Consider the following 13340-nt stretch of genomic DNA (forward strand, 5'->3'; position numbering starts at 1 on the left):
ACGACACGGTGAATTTACGTGGTTCGATTTACTGAGGTAAATCTACGTCCACGGGAAGAAGGGAGGGCAAGATTGTATTGCTTGATCTGGGATTACAGCTTACAACACAGACTTGCTATATGATTTTATCTCTAGAGAGCTTAACCCTTTTCTATCTGATCTAAGTTCTATTTATACATTGAACTAAGATCGTGGTTTGCAGCCCCACTAACAAGATCGTGGGTGAGCAATAACTGCTCAATAACTGCTTCATATCACTAAATAGATCGTGGGTATAGTGGAGGTCGTGGAGGCCTTTCATGAGTCCACTAACTCCTAGTTCGGTCGAATGCTGAGACCGAACTGCTGGACTTTACCGATCAACTCTTGCCGATCTGAGAGGAGAGCTTGACTGGTCGGCTTTTACCGAGCTGTAGGCTGAGTCCGAACTCTTTGGTCGTGCCGAACTCTTTGGTGCCGAACAGATACTCTTTCTTGGGCTCTGGGCTGATGGGCCGTCACTGTTATTGGGCTTGCCATTAGGGTTTAGTTCGTACCCCATCACTACCCCCCCCGAAAAGCGGAGTGAATCACTTCGGCGAGGTGAGTCACTTCGGCATTCTGGATAATGGTAAGGGGGAGGCTGACGTCAGGGGACGTGCCTTGCGCGTGCCTGCATTAAATGCGACAGTAAAATCCGGCCGTTGAATCCTGAAAAGGTGGGATTCGAAACGGCGCAACGATCTCGAAATCTTTCCCGAATCTGATAAGTATGCTCCTTTTTCCTCATTTGAACACTTTTGCTGTTGCGTCTTCTATACTCTCTCTTTTTCGAGAAATTTTCTTCCGCTTTCAAGAGCTTCTTCAGACTTTCTTCATCTTCAAAAAGTAAGAAAAATGTCTTCTTCTTCTTCGGAGTCGGGTAGCGGTAGGAAAGGGGATAAGAGGTCTTCTGGCCGGAAAGAGTCCGGGGAGAAGACCGTAGAGTATTTCCCTAGTATTTTGAGTAAGGATACTGTGATATCCCTACCCGAAAAATACTTTTTTCCTGGGGGGAAGGCGGTGGTACCTGACGGTGATCATAGGGCTGACTCCCCGCCGGAGGGGTACGCCACCGTGTACGAGGCCTGCTTAGAATGCGGGCTTCGTTTCCCCCTCCCTTCTGCCTTTATAGATTTACTAGATTTTTTTCAGCTTCCTTTAGGCCAAGTGACTCCGAACTCTTGGAGGCACTTGTCGGCCTTCGCTGCCGAACTCCGTAGGTTAGGAAGGGATTTGTCTTTGAAGGCGATCCTTAAATTCTTTCAATTTAAGAGGAAGGGGTCTTGGTTTTACTTGATCCCTTTACAGCCCTTTAGAGCCTTTTGTAAAACGAAGTGGCCGAAGTGGCAAAATCGCTTCTTCTACTATGATAGGACCGCGGCTCCTAGTTTTCCCTGGAGAGGGCCGGAGTCCGTTATCCGTCACCCTCGGCCTGAACCGTTGGACGAGCTCGATGGCGAGCTCAACAAGATTCCCATAGTTAGGAAACAATACACGGAGTCTGAGCTCGTCAAGGGCGACGTCGTGTTCGACATCTCGTCTTCGGACGAAGAGGCCGAGGGTGAGGATTTCTCTTTATCTTTATGCTCTACTGCTTTAACGAAGAAAATCTGACTTTGCTTTCTTGCTTTTTGGCAGTGTACATGCTGAGTAAGGCTAGCCGCAAATCTTCGGAGTCCAAGGAGCCGGAGAGGCCGAAAACCACCAGCTCGGCGTCTGATGCCGAGAGGACTCCGAAAAGGCAAAAAACCTCTTCGGATCCGAAGAAGCCGGAGTCGACTTCGGCAAAGGGGAGGGGGAAGGCCCAGAAGCCCCCGAGAGCGCCAGAGAAAGACGTGGTCTTGGCGCCTCCTTCGGAACATATCTGTGAGCCGTTTTTATGGCCCACGGACTTCGCCGAGGTGAATTCTCTTCTTGATTTTCTGGCCTTGCTTTTTTCCTGTATTTTTTGTGGCCCCTTTGTTGACTTTTTTCTTTATTCATTTTCAGAGGAACGATATGCTCTCCAAGCTCGTCGCCGTCGAACTCTCCAAAGCGTCCAATGACTATGCCGAGATGCAGAGGAAGTTGGCGGCTGCTTGTCATCGGGCCGAACAGGCTGAGGCTAACTTTGAGAAGGCCAGAGCTGCTAGGATTTCGGCCCAGGATGAAGCTCAGTTTGCCAAAAACCAGCTCGTCATCCAGCGAGAGCAGACGAAGCGGAGCGATGCTGCTGCCGCGGTTGCCCAAGGGGAGGCTCTCCGTGTTTACACGGAGAAACTCTTTTTGAGCAGCCAGTTCTCGGCCTTTGTCGGTAGCCTGGTAAGGCTAATTGCCGATAAGGGCGAGCAGGGGGCCGACGTCGTGCTGCCTCTGTACAGCCGAGAGATAGCAGCTCGGCTTCAGAATCTGCCGCTCCTTGAGGAGCTCGCTTCATCCTCGGTCCTGCTTTCTGCAGACCGAGTCCGGAGTTGTCGAGCTGATCGGGACGAGAACCTGGAGGCTATCTTTGCCTCCGTGGGACCCGTTTCACCCGCTTCGACTTACAACGGAGAGGGTGAGGCCGAGCCGCTGGAGCTGGAGGCCGAAGTTGAGCGGGCCGGGCATCCGGAGAAGGAAGCCGATCAGGAGGCGGAGGCGAGGCCGGCAGGAGGCGAGGCCGAGGCTGAGGTAGCTCAGGAGAAAGAAGCTGAACCAGACCAAGGAGCCGGAGACGAAGCTGGCGGAGTATGATTTCGTCTCCCTTCTCTTAGTCTAGTTTCTTCCTTGTAAAATGGCCTTGAAGCCCTCCTAGTGTAAAAAATTTTCCTTGTGAATGAAAAATTCTCTACACTTGTCTTCGTATAGCTTTTCGTACTCGCCTTTATTCCTGTTGTATTTTACTATCTGCTCGGTACAGCTGCCGAACTAACATAGCTGCTTTGTACTCAAGGAGATGGAGTTACTTCACTGGAAACGGCTGTACTCTTCGGCTTTAGACGAAGCTGAGAAAAGAGCTATAGCCGATCAGACGAAGAATGACGAGCTTCTGGCTCGTTTAGTGAAGCTGGAGGCCGATAATAAGGACTTAGAGTCCGATAAGAAGGATCTGGAGGCCGAGCTGAATACGACCATTGCTGAGAGGACTGCGTACGAGGATTACATCCGTGTGCGCGGGGGATTGACCATATCAGATGTTCAGAGTCGAGTTGACGAACTGTGGGAGGAATATCATGTACTCCGGAGGAACAATGCGCTGGAGAGCTCGGCTTGCCAACAAGTTGTGAAATCATTACGGCGCTGGGCTTCTCGGTACGACATTGTTCTTTCTCGGCGCCCCTCCATAGAAAGATTCCTTCGCCATGTCGTGCCAACAGATGCTCGCACTCCAGATCAAGCCTCTGGTTCCCTTGTTCAAAATCCTACTTCCAGTCAACAACGAACTCCGGAACAGCCGGAAACGTCAAGACGAGAACGGGCTCAGGAGCAACCGGAATCGTCAAGACAGGGACGGACTGAAATTCGCCGAGGAGTTGTGACTATGAGCGAGCAAGATCAGCAGATGATTATTGCAGAGACTCTTCATCGCCGAGGTGTTAGGACTTCTCGGGCTCGGGGAAGAGGCGTTGGGTCGAGGATAGCATCTCGTCGACCTGCTTATTCTTCATCTGCTCGGAACAACCGAACTCGGCTTCCAGAGGATTTTGCAGATAGGTGGCTTAACTTCAGCCACCCTGGACAGTAGAATAGTCCTTTGTAATAGCGTAACGCCATTTTGTAGGGTAGCTGAGTTGTATGCCGAACAAGATTTGAAAAATGAAATTTTGTTTTCGCTTCTAACACTGTATTTACAGCTTAGCGAAAAAATTTCATCGTACTTGTCCTCGGTCTTATGAAGTAAACTTCTTTGACCGAACTTGGTCCTTGGTCTTATGAAGTAAACTTCTTTGACCGGACTCGTCTTTGGTCTGATGAAATAAACATCTTTGACCGGACTCGTCTTTGGTCTGATGAAATAAACATCTTTGACCGGACTCGTCTTTGGTCTGATGAAATAAACATCTTTGACCGGACTCGTCTTTGGTCTGATGAAATAAACATCTTTGACCAGACTTGGTTTGTGTTCTAATTTGGCGATTTTTGTCGCCGGGATCGAACTTTCCCTTGTCCTAATTCGGCGAGTTTTATCGCGTGGATCGGACTTTCCCAGTTAACCGAAGTGGTCTTATGCAGTAAACCTCTTTGACCAGACATGGTCGTCCCCGGTCTTATGAGGTAAACTTCTTTGACCGAACTTGGTCGTCCTAATTCGGCGAGGTTTATCGCGTGGATCGGACTTTCCCTTATTGCAGTTCGTTTCAGACGAAGTGCTTGTTAAGCTGAATTGCGGTCTTGTATCCTCCTTGGAAGCTTGGACTCACAATCGTTGGCTTATTGCAGTTCGTTTCAGACGGACTGCTTGTTAAGCTGACTTGTGGTCTTATATCCTCCTTAGAAGCTTGGACTCACAATAGTCTTTAATAATCGATCTAAAAAGGGGATCAGTCTTTAAAGAACGATATACCTTGGTACCATTTGTAAGAGACGACAAGCACATAGAGACAAAACACATAGGGAAAAAATGAAAAAGACGAAAGAAAAAAACTTTAGACTTTTTATAAAACGACAAGTAAAAAGTACAAGTAAAAACAAACAAATAAAAACATGTACCCCTATGACCGAACTAGACACAAGACAGACTGACCGGACTTTGTCTCTTACAAGTGGAACTTCTTGAGGTTGGAGACGTGCCATGTTCGGGGTACTTATTCTCCTGACATGTGAGTCAATTTATAAGACCCTTTGCCGAGGACTTCTGACACCCGATACGGACCCTCCCATGTGGGTTCGAGTTTGCCCAGCTTTTCTGCTCGGCTTACTTCGTTGTTTCTCAAGACGAGATCTCCCACTTGAAATTGAAGCTTTTTCACCCTTTGGTTATAATACCGGGCTACTTGCTCCTTATACTTGGCTGCTTTTATGCACGCCAATTCTCTTCTTTCTTCGGCGAGATCTAGTTCGGCTCTCAGTCCGTCGTCATTCATTTCTGAGGAGAAATTTAGAGTTCGGGGACTGGGTACGCCGATCTCCACCGGAATTACGGCTTCAGTGCCGTACACCAGACTATACGGGGTTTCACCGTTGGAGGTTTTGGGTGTAGTTCGGTAGGACCACAGGACTTGAGGGAGATTTTCTACCCATTGTCCTTTGGCTTGTTCTAACCGAGCTTTTAACCCTTTCACCAGAATCCGGTTCGTTACTTCCGTTTGTCCGTTTGCTTGGGGATGGGAGACCGAAGTGAACCGCTGTTGAATGTTCAGCTCTTGGCACCAATTCTTGAACGTCTTGTCGGTGAACTGAGTCCCATTATCCGAGACGAGGATGTGGGGTATGCCAAATCGGCACACTATGTTCTTCCAGACGAAGTCCAATGCCTTTGAGCTCGTTATCGTAGCTAATGGTTCAGCCTCCACCCACTTCGTGAAGTAGTCCACGGCAACGATAAGGAATTTCATTTGCCGAGGAGCTTGAGGAAGTGGTCCCACTATGTCTATGCCCCATTGCATGAAAGGCCAAGGGCTTTGCATAGTGTATAGATCGGTCTGCGGCATCCTTGGGACATTTGCATGAATTTGGCACTTCGTACACTTCTTGACGAGCTGCACTGCCTCTTGTACCATGGTTGGCCAATAATATCCCCATCTCAGAACTTTTTTAGCTAAAGCTCTGGCTCCGATGTGGCTACCGCACGATCCTTCATGAACTTCTCTGAGGATGTAGTCCGTCTCTTCTGGTCCTACGCACCGCAATAACGGCTGGAGGTAAGACTTTCTAAAGAGGACTCCTTCATGAAGTTCGTACCGAAGTGCTCGGCATGTGATCTTCCGAGCTTCTCTCTTATCCTCGGGCAATTGTCCTTGATCCAGATACTGCAAGATCGGCGTCATCCAGTTCGGCGAGCTGGATACTGAATGTACCTCGGCTTCATCAATGCTTCGATGCATTAATTCTTCCGCCTTTGAGTTCGGATCTGAGGCCAACTTACTTAAGGTATCTGCTCGGCTATTTTCCGCTCTGGGAATGCGGATTATCCGAAAATAGGAGAAACTTCGGCTGATGCTTTGCGCTTTGTCCAAATACTTCTTCATTCTCTCGTCACGAGCTTCACTTGCACCCAACATGTGATTTACTATGACTTGTGAATCACAATGGACTTTGAGAGATTTGACGAGCAGACTTTGCGCTAACTGGAGTCCGGCCAGGAGGGCTTCGTACTCGGCTTCATTATTAGTAGTGGGGAATAGGAACCGAAGTGAGTAGGTTACCTCGTGTCCGTCGGGAGCGACAAGTAAAATACCAGCTCCACTTCCCATCTTGTTTGAAGCTCCATCTACGAATCCGCTCCAGCAATCCGGCGGCTCTACTTCGGATTCCAAGGGCTGTGCTAGCTCGGCATTGGCAGAATTCTTCTGTTCGGCAATAACAGGAATTGCTTGATCGAACTTTGCTTCTGCAAGAAAATCTGCCAAGGCTTGTCCCTTGATGGCTTTCCGAGGTAGATATTCAATTGTGTGCTCTCCCAACTCTATAGCCCACTTGGCGATTCTGCCTGATGCTTCTGGTTTGGTCAACACTTGCCGAAGTGGCAGATCAGTTAAGACGCATACCTTGTGAGCATAGAAGTATGGCCGCAGTCTCCTTGCTGCATTTACTAATGCCAGAGCAATCTTTTCCAGTGGTTGATACCTTGTTTCTGGACCTCTTAATGCTCGGCTTGTAAAGTAGATGGGAAGCTGCTTTAGGCCTTCTTCTCGTACAAGCACCGCGCTGATGGTTTGATCCGATGCCGCTAAGTATAAGAATATTACTTCGGCTTCGGCTGGAGCAGAGAGCATAGGAAGCTCGGCTAGATAACTTTTGAGCTCGTCAAAGGCCTTTTTCTGCTCGGCTCCCCACTCGAACTTTGGTGCCTTTTTCAACACCGTGAAGAACGGCAGTTGCTTTTCGGCTGCTTGAGAAAGGAATCGATTCAGTGCGGCTAGACATCCGGTTAGCCTTTGCACGTCATGTATGGACTTCGGCATTGCCATGTTTTGAACAACTTGAACTTTTGAGGGGTTTGCCTTGAGTCCGTCCTTTGAAACCCAACAACCCAGAAACTTTCCCGAATCTACCAAAAAGGTACACTTTTGGGGATTAAGTTTGAGGTTGGCTTTCTTGAGCACGTTGAGAGTGGACTTGAGGTTGTGCTCGTACTCCGAGGTGCTTTTGCTCTTGACGACTATATCGTCAACATACACTTCGACCTCCTTTCCAATCAGGTGCCGAAAAAGCTTGTCTACCATCCTTTGATAAGTGGCTCCGGCATTCTTTAAACCGAATGGCATCTTTTTATAAGCGAAAATGCCGAAATCAGTAATGAAGGCCGTTTTTGAAGCGTCAATCTCATCCATTAAAACTTGATGGTATCCTTTGTACAGATCAAGAAAACAAAAAATTTCAAAGCCTATCAAAGCTTCTACTTTTTTATCTATGTTCGGAAGGGGATAGCAATCTTTGGGACAGTGCTTATTTAGATCGGTGAAATCTATGCACATCCGCCATCCTCCTTCCTTTTTCTTGATCATGACAGGATTGGCCACCCACGAAGGATACTTCACTTCGAATAACACATCCGCCTTCAATAATTGACGGACTTCGTCATGGATGACTTGACTTCGTTCTGCCGCAAAGAGTCTTTGCTTCTGTTTTATCGGCCGGACTGAAGGATCAATATTTAACCGATGAGTGATTACCTCGGGGGGCACTCCGGTCATGTCCAACGGAGACCATGCAAAGACGTCTTTATACTCCTTGAGGAGCTGGATGGTTTTTTCCCGAAGTAGGGGCGTTCCCGCGAAACCGATCTTAACCGTTCTGGATGGATCGTCTTCGTACAGCTGAACTGTCATCGAGTTCGGCTCCGGTATGACTTCGGTCATCGCCTCTGACTCCGGCTGCTGTGATTGCTATGCTTGGTGGTGCCGATCTGACTGCTCGGCACTTCTAAGCGCAATTTGCAGACATTCCTTTGCTCTCTTTTGGTCACCTCGGATGACCGCTATCCCTCCTTTAGTAGGGATCTTGATGGTGAGGTGATAGGTGGAGCAAACGGCCCGAACTGTGTTGAGCCAGTCTCTTCCCAGGATGACGTTGTACGGGGACCGAGCTTTCACCACGAAAAACTCAATCATCGTACTGGAGCTAGTAGGCGCTTTCCCCACCGTGATCGGAAGGCTGATAATACCTTCAGGGCGGGTGTCCTCCTGAGTGAAGCTCTTCAGGGGAAGCGGAGCCGGACTGAGCCGAGCTGGGTCCACTTCTAGTTTGTCGAAGCACTCTTTAAAAAGAATGCTAACCGACGCTCCTGTATCCACAAACACCCTGTGGATCAGTTTGTTTGCCACTCCGGCTTGGATGACAATGGCGTCTTGGTGAGGAGAGATGGCCGGGACGGGATCAGCAGCCGAGAACGTAATCACTTCGTCCTGCTTCAGCCTTTTATGCGTTGGCTCCTCTCGATTGGAGCCTCTGCGTTCTGACTTTAGGGACGACTTGGTCTTCCCGGCAGGGAGCGCGTCAATAGTCTGGATTACTCCATCATATTGCGGCTCGTCATCGTCTTCGGGATCCGGCTGCCTTTTCGGATCCTGAGGAGCGCAGTTCGCACCACTCTGCTTTTTATTCTTCTTTGGCTGCTTACTTCGGTATTTTTTCAATGTCCCTGCCTTCACAAGAACATCGATACCTGCAGCCAAGTTTCTGCACTCCTCAGTATCGTGACCGTGGTCTTGATGGTAGGAGCAGTAGTTATCCTGTGGTCGGCGCGCGGCTGATTTCGTCATCCGCTTTGGCTTTTCGAATAGGTCAGAGTGCAGTTCGAAAATTTCCGCTCTCGGCTTGTTCAGCGGTACGAACTGCGCGGGCGGCTTCTCGGGATTGAGACGAGGTCCCAATCTGTCTTGCACCGGAGCCCTTTGAATTCTTTCAAATGGAGTCCGGCGAGGATGCCCCTGATCGCTATGATCGGGCTTCCTTCTGTCTCCTCGGGACGATGAGCTGTCTAACGACCGTTTGCGACGGTCTGCCTCATCGGCCCGGGAGTACTGGTCCGCAATGTCCCACATTTCCTGAGCTGTCTGCGGACCGCACTCAACGAGCTTCCTGTAGAGAGCTCCGGGCAAGATTCCATTTTGGAATGCCGAGATGACAAGCAGATCGTTGAGATCGTCTACTTGCAGGCATTCCTTGTGGAATCTTGTCATAAAGTCGCTGATTTTTTCGTCGCGACCTTGACGAATGGAAAGCAGCTGAGCCGAAGTGATTCGGGCTTCCGCTTTCTGAAAGAACCTCCTGTGGAAGGCATCCATTAGATCTCGGTAAGATCTGATGCTGCCCTGGGGGAGGCTATCGAACCACCTTCTCGCGTTCCCGATGAGCAGCTCGGGAAACAGCTTGCACATGTGGACCTCGTTGAGACCCTGGTTCGCCATGTTATATTGATAGCGCCCCAAGAAATCGTGAGGGTCCACGAGCCCGTCGTAAGTCATCGACGGAGTTCGGTAGTTCTGTGGTAGGGGAGTTCGGGTGATGTCGTCCGAGAACGGAGTCTTCAGTGCTCCGTACACGGCGAATCCGATATCTCGTCGGTATGGAGGAGATTGAGTTCTCCTGTGATTCCGGTACCGAGGAGGAACAGGAATATGTCGGGGTTGAGGATTCTTTCTCCTGGGAGATGCGACACTACTGCGGTAGTGACTTTCTTGTGCGGAGGGAGAAGGAGAATCCGTCGTTTTCGTCTCCGGCTGCTTTTGGCTTTTTCGCAGGAAGGTTAAGAATTCCTCCTGCTTTTCAGCCAAAAACTGCTTGACAGCCTCATTCAAATCGGGCTGCTGGGAAGACTCAGTGGGACGATTTTTGGAGCGGCTTGTTCCTTCGCCATGAGAACTGGTAGTGGATTTATCCCTAGGCTGTTTTCCCGACCTATGGGATGGATTGGCTTCCTCCTGGTTCTCACGGGCTGGAATACGGGTATTCTGCGATCTGGTATGCATTTTTTTGGGTGGAAAAAATGGATCAAAAATTCGCTTTATCACAAATTTTGTTCTCTGTTTCCCACAGACGGCGCCAGTGATGAATCCGCGAATTATTGATGATGATGAATGCTCGTAAAAATAAATTACGACACGGTGAATTTACGTGGTTCGATTTACTGAGGTAAATCTACGTCCACGGGAAGAAGGGAGGGCAAGATTGTATTGCTTGATCTGGGATTACAGCTTACAACACAGACTTGCTATATGATTTTATCTCTAGAGAGCTTAACCCTTTTCTATCTGATCTAAGTTCTATTTATACATTGAACTAAGATCGTGGTTTGCAGCCCCACTAACAAGATCGTGGGTGAGCAATAACTGCTCAATAACTGCTTCATACCACTAAATAGATCGTGGGTATAGTGGAGGTCGTGGAGGCCTTTCATGAGTCCACTAACTCCTAGTTCGGTCGAATGCTGAGACCGAACTGCTGGACTTTACCGATCAACTCTTGCCGATCTGAGAGGAGAGCTTGACTGGTCGGCTTTTACCGAGCTGTAGGCTGAGTCCGAACTCTTTGGTCGTGCCGAACTCTTTGGTGCCGAACAGATACTCTTTCTTGGGCTCTGGGCTGATGGGCCGTCACTGTTATTGGGCTTGCCATTAGGGTTTAGTTCGTACCCCATCAGGGTATTATGGTCTGAAAAATGGCTACAAATATATGATATGTGATTATGTTAAACGCCAGAGACTTGTGACGATATTTTTAAACGTCAGGTGCCTGGAGTGAAACAAATGGAAACGTCAGGGATGGTTTATGTAGTTCCCTCTATTTACAATAGTAAAGAGTAATAATTCATTTTTTTGAGATAGATTTAATATTAATAGCTTATAGAGTTAATATTAATAACCTGTACACGTATTTTAAAATTTTGGGGTTCCTCAAATTTGGGGGACATAGAAAAATGTCTCAGTAAAAAATGTGGTACGTGGATACATTGAATCCAATTGGAATTAAATTTGTTTTCACTATATGGGATCCCACTTCTCTAAAGGCATTAATAAACTTTGTTGCGATTTGCAAAAGTCCACAGTTCATAAACAGGCTAATACAACAATTTTGATTTGTCTTGCAAAATTCCTCTGTTCACACACATGCCACATGTGCTATGAAACAACCAATCAAACAATGAATTTAAATAAAAATATCATTTAAAATAAATGTGACAGAGGAAAATAAAAAAATACATAATCAATCATACAACATGCGGTAAAGATAGTGTCTGTTAAGGACCTAAATCCTTAACGTCGATTTCCACACAAAATCAAGAAACGAGATGTCGTCGTTGTCGAGCGCCCAACGTTGGGTCGTGACTTGGACGGCAAAAAGGGGCGGTTGAGCGCGAGATCAGCCTCGTCGGCAACCTTAGGAGATGTTTCTTGTTTGCTACTCAATTGAGCCAAAAGAATGATAATTTCATATATTGATTGACTGAATAAAACGATAACAACCTAGCCCTATTTATAATACTAGAATACTAGCTTAGGGAACAAGAAACAAATATAAGAAAAGATATGCAAATCCTAATATATCTAAACTAATTAATACTAATCCTAATACTCGTATCAACTCCCCCACGGTTAAAATCCACTTTGTCCTCAAGGTGGGAACCACGAACCAAGGACAAGAGTTGAAAGCAAAAGCTTGGCGAGGCGTCTCCTCCTGGATCAAACGTGTATCGAACCGCTGAATGTCTCCCTTTATCACCTCCATAAAAAATCTATAAATGTAGACTAATGTGGTCGTCCAAATTCAACGCTACAATGGAAAGTTCTGCCACACATTCATGAATGCTCAAACACGGCGTGTTATTTCGCAGAGGAATTAACCTTGCATCGGCGTCGAGCGATGGTAATCGAGGCTTCATGCTTGTAACATCACTGACACTGACATCCACATAGACACCAACAATTATGCGGGAACCTGTGTAAGCACCATCTTCTTTCTTTCCCCAACAATTCTCAACAATAGATTTTGATTGCAATTGAACAACCGGGAATGAGGCGATGACCTTTGGCCCTTCCTCAATGGAAGCGTCCTCATCTGCATCGTCTAACGATGAAACTCGTTGGTCTTCGGGTCTGCCATCTCTACCTTCCCTAGATCCATGATTCTCACTAGACAATCGAATGACAACATTTAATACAGATTCTGTATCCGAATTGTCGGCATCACTATCATTGGTCTCCTTTGTTGCTGTCTCTAATACAGAGTCCTCAAAATCACCAAGCTCATCTTCGCCGTCGTCTGTCGGGTATCCCTGCTGCTTGTGCAATCCAGACTGGTCCCAACAGGTAGGCGAGCGCAAAGGCTGGTACGGGGTCTGATTGGTCACCCGCGCGGGCTGACCGTACATGTCCCGCGGTGGAAGGCTCAAGTAGTGGGGCTGGTGGCAGGCAGAATGGCCTCGCGGTGCTCGCACCTCCTCCCGATGGTGAGGCCGGTCCCAGCACGTCTCCGCGCGTCGGGGCCGGTGATCTAAGGATGGGTAACTGTGGTCCTGCTGCTGCGTTGGTGGGTCCCAGCACGTCAGGCGGTGTGGCCGCATTGCGTGAATCGGGTGGCGATCGAACCCTAATTGGATTTGTTGATCCCCATGATCAAATAGGTGGCCCCTCTCGGCATAGCCACCGCGGCGTCGAGGGCGCGCATCCTGCGCGCAATCGCGGTACCCGATGGGCGAGTATCCCGTCCGTGGGCGACGATCAGGTGGATCCAAGCGGCGTAAGACGTAGGGTGGTTTTGGCTCAGGCTGAGTGGGCGGACGGCGGTTGTCAATGCGCCGCTCTGCTGCGTCCAGACGATATTTCATCATGTCCAATAGGCGATCGAGTTTTGCAATAATAGGGTGTATCTGGTGCGGGGGCTGATATTGTTGGTGAGTCCGCATAACGGCGGCGGTGAAGCTCGGCAGTGGGAGGTGATCGGTGGTACCTTTTTTTGGTGAAGAATATATCTTCTTCTTTTTTTTTGATTGCTGAGATTTGGGTTATGGATGAACGAAGACGGAGGATGAGCTCTGGATGAAAGCACCAGTTGTTAAGGACCTAAATCCTTAACGTCGATTTCCACACAAAATCAAGAAACGAGATGTCGTCGTTGTCGAGCGCCCAACGTTGGGTCGTGACTTGGACGGCAAAAAGGGGCGGTTGAGCGCGAGATCAGCCTCGTCGGCAACCTTAGGA

This window comes from Salvia splendens, chromosome 19, assembly GCF_004379255.2.
Source record: "Salvia splendens isolate huo1 chromosome 19, SspV2, whole genome shotgun sequence".
Lineage (NCBI taxonomy): Eukaryota > Viridiplantae > Streptophyta > Magnoliopsida > Lamiales > Lamiaceae > Salvia > Salvia splendens.